A 4682-nucleotide genomic window follows, 5' to 3' on the forward strand; every position below is an offset into this window, starting at 1 on the left:
AAATAAGACAATTCGTATAATAGAACGAATCAATAGTTTTAAGTTGAAAATTAAATAAACTTAAAATTTTTACTTATCGTATTTATATATTGTTCTATAAATTATATAGTCCACTAGAAAATCTACATAATTGCTTTTTATAAGAATTTTATCGTTTTTGATAGTTAATTAAATATTGGGAATAAAACATTATTAATTTCAAAATTTGTCGTTTTTGTAAAAAGTTTCTGCAGTTTCTGACCTTGCTTGACTTGCGTACCATTTGAAAGACAATTTTCGAAGCTTTGTTTTTTATTTTCGCTAGTTTAATGTGAATGTTCATCGAACAATAACTTTTTGTCAATTAAACAGCGCTGTTCAATAACATGTAAAACAGTATAACAATAGAACGTGTTATTGCGATATCGCAAGAATATAAAAGCGCTATTGTACTAAAGAAAAATGTAATTCGGTGTCTTCGTCCTATTTGTAAATAATTACAAAATGAATAAAAAACCATATTTAATTTTCTTATTATCGGTTTTATAGAAAATTATCGTATAATAAAGCGATTGAAATACTCGATAAATAATGTAATTCGGGAAAACAGACTCGTAAAAAATAGTGATATTTTAAAAATTACACGAGTTTCATAATGTCTTTTGTAGTCAGAAAAAATAGCGGCTGTGTTTTAAAACATATATCAGTTACATTTTGTTTAAAATTATCAATGATTTAAAAGCAACCATGTAAAGTTGTCGATGTTTACATTGATCCAAATATGAAATAATTTTTTCTCAAATTCTGTTAGAAAGAAGTTACAGATTAATCAAAAAATCGCTGTATAACAAGTTCTCGCAAAAAATATTTAAGAGGCTACATTTTATAAATTTTTTTCATTACTTTCTTTTAGAAATAACAAAGTAATAATTCTATGTGCAGTTAATTTTATATGCGTTTTTATACTAAATGATAAATAGATATTAAACATGAGATAACAAAGGTCTTATTGTCGCGATATTGAAAATATATTGAAAAGCGCAATATTACTGTAGAAAAATGCGGTATTTCATTTATTTCTGCTAAAAATAACAGGTAATTAACCGGCTTCGACATAAATGTAATATATAATTACGCAAGGCAACACATTTAACTTACGTTTTTTTTTGTGTGCAGAGGCAATGTAATCAAAATCTGAATATTCGCGTTTTAACTAAATGACATAATAACTTATTGGTATAATGAAGACGTTAGAAATTATAACGATTCAAAATTACAGCTTAATAACAGCGTTTGAAATAAATTACAAATAGCATTGTTAATAAAAATTGTATTAAAATGTTTCGCTTTTCTGCATGCGAACGATGTTACAAAACGNGTGCACGTGCTAATTAGTCAGCATAACGAGTGAACGACCTGTTGGCTCAGTGCCAACGACGATCGTATAAAAACGATCGTCACGGGAAGTTCAGGGCGATCGTCCCCTCAGTGCGACCGTCCCTCCGCGCGATCTTCAGGAAGGTCTGAATACAGTGTCTTCCGTCCCGATCCTGTCCGAGGAGAAGCCGGTAGAAGACATAAGCCTGTGACAGACAGCCAGCTTCTATAGTCCAGAAGGATCGTCGCATACCGTCCTCTGACATAAGGTATAACTGACCGTCAATATAACTTTCTCACTCTAGAGCCTTTGTAAACTCTCACGCGGCATAGTGAATAGTTACAGCTCCCTTATAGATAAATTTATGTTATCCGCATCTAAGCTATAATCAGTAACTTGTATACTCCTGTAAATTACTTTAGTTATAGAATAAACATTTATTTTGTTATTTGTTAAACCTGTCTCCTGTTTATCCGAGGAAATCTGTCGACTTGCTAACGAACTCCCCACTCGATTTCCCTCCTAGCCATCCTACGACTCCGAGATCGGGCTTTACCAGCCTGTGCAGATTAAGTGGTCAGTACGAGATTAAATTAAAGAACACGGCTACATTATTATTGAAAAAATCATTACTCGCTCTTCTGGATGCAGTGTATCAACTTCATTTTATCAAACATTTCGTTGAATTTCTTTAGTTCAAGAAAATAGTACCAACGTTTAAAATGTAAATAAAATAACAACCGAATTAGTTTAAAATTCGGATTAAACGCTGATAACTTCTTAAAATAATTACATATGTAATTTACAAAATTTATATGTTTTTATAAATTATATATGAAAAATTTGATCTAAAACAATATGACAGTAATATATCGTGAAATACGTTGATTATAATTAGAGGTCATACGATCAATTGACTATTATTATTATAATAAAATATATCGGTACTAAAACACTATAAATTAGGTAAAGTTACACCGTCCATTGTAATCAACGTTAGGCTATTGTTATCAATTGTGATAATTACTCTCGGGGGACAAACGATAAGTATAGTTAGATATTTCGTACTAAATAGATCCTTTCTTCAAACTTACTTGTAACTAAAACATGCTTTTTATGTTTTACATGCCGTAAAGGCAGGACAAGAATTCTTAGAAAATACCTGTCCTGTCTTGCAGAATATCACTTGAAGGGTTTCTTCGGAGCTGAACATTTTTCTTGCGATTCTTTTAGTTCAATTTTCTAATCTGTTGACTTAATAAGTTTTTTTTTTACAAGAAACGTAAAATATTTTAATGTATAACGTCAAATTAAGTTGGCCCAGTGCCAGAAGTACTCTGCACTCAAAATCAAAAAGATTTACAGGCGCAGAGTAAAAAAATAGAAGCTGGTGGCTCCAGGATAAGAAAAACTTACTTACCAGCAGAGAAAAATCAGTTTGTTGCAGTGTTGTTGAAAAAATTACACAGACTAGGTGAACATACTAAGTAGGCTGTAAGACCTTTGTTATAGAATCCCAAAAAATCCAAGGAAAGGGACAAAGTTACACTACAAAGTTGCGACGAGTCCAGTTACACCAAAGAAGGTGAGGTCAGCTTTTTATAAGGGTGCTGCTGATGTAGAGATAGCAAAGCTAAGCTTGGATTGGGTCAAGAAAACTTGGCTGGTGTTCCAGTTGAGCCCAGACAGAACTGTCTGGTCCTCCTGTACTGTTGCAAGTGTTGACAACGACACCTGCCAACACGGACAATCCGGGTGGATAAGGATGACTGGTCCGCTTATTAGCGGGTCTCCCCAAGTAATCCAAAAGCAGTCGATGGTGTCATAGATACAGCACTACACAAGCAATCCACACAACACATGACTAGACAGACAAAAATGATAAAGCACTACATTTCTAACAAATAACTCCACAAAAACAGAACACTAACTCCACTGCAGGAAGCCAAGATGGAAAAACCAAAAAACACCACCACNAACCGATTTGGTCGTTAACCAGGACGTTCGTTAACCGGGGTTCCACTGTAATCCAAAAGCAGTCGATGGTGTCATAGATACAGCACTACACAAGCAATCCACACAACACATGACTAGACAGACAAAAATGATAAAGCACTACATTTCTAACAAATAACTCCACAAAAACAGAACACTAACTCCACTGCAGGAAGCCAAGATGGAAAAACCAAAAAAGCACCACCACTTTTAAATAAAATCACCTAAAAGTTAGGCTTAACACTGCTAAGCCTAAAAACAGTCAACACACTCTATTCAAGTATGGGAAACAGGTTGCTAAGCCTGAAACTAGGGTGAACTAACAAAAACACTGGCTATAACTGTAGAGCAAAAAAAAGCACGTCCTCACACGTTGAAGTCTAAACTCGAACCTATTGAAAATGTACACAAAACACTCTTTCTGCGTCATTCTGGGATAAAAATCTTTCACTTTCTCTAACTTTTTTCTAACAATCTTAAAGTCAGATTTCTCGCTTCCGATATAAAAAAGAAAGAGCATTTGTTTTCGTTCCATAAAATATTGTCAACCTTTCTAAATGCCTTATGTTTGAGAAATTAATTACTTTTGTTTTCATGCGTACTGCGTAATCTACGTACTAAATAACACATTTCTTCTCTTCAAACGGTACGTTTAATCTATGACATATATTTTTCAACTGCTTCTTTTTATTAATAGCTGAATATTTTAGTAATAAAATCTGTTAGTTCTAACGGATAATCACAAATATGAATTTGTGATTCAATAGCCTTCAATAGCTGGAAATATTGACAATTTTATTTCCGTTGTTACTTTTATTGAAGTAAGCTTAGCAGTTGAGAAATGACTCTGTAAGTCTTTCGTGTCGAAGTTCAGTATGTCTATTTCTTGTGTTTCAGTAATTATACACATGAAATAAATTACCGTATTTACTCGGGTATAAAACGAGGTATAAAATCATTAGAGATCAAAATAAAGAAAATTAGATTTATTAATACAATTCTAATTTTTATTTCGTTTAATCACAAATAAAATATTATCAAATGCAAGTACTAAGGCAAACATTCACGTTTGCTTTAATACGTGATAAACGAAAAACAAAACAAAAACATTGTAACTCTCATGACCAAAAAAGTTTATTTTTAATGATTCAGAATGTGTTAATATTCGTTAAAAATAACACTTTACATATCTATGTAAAACGTCTCTGTAATCCAAAATTATGGTAGACGGTCTGATAGGAAATTTTCGGTTAGTAACTATGATTTTATTTTCAAATTATATTATATATGCATTTCAGATTGGTGCATTATATCCCGACCCCTCCTCAGT

Source organism: Centruroides sculpturatus, unplaced genomic scaffold (assembly GCF_000671375.1).
Source record: "Centruroides sculpturatus isolate CEXI.00-Female unplaced genomic scaffold, Cexi_2.0 scaffold1077, whole genome shotgun sequence".
In the NCBI taxonomy this organism is placed as follows: domain Eukaryota; kingdom Metazoa; phylum Arthropoda; class Arachnida; order Scorpiones; family Buthidae; genus Centruroides; species Centruroides sculpturatus.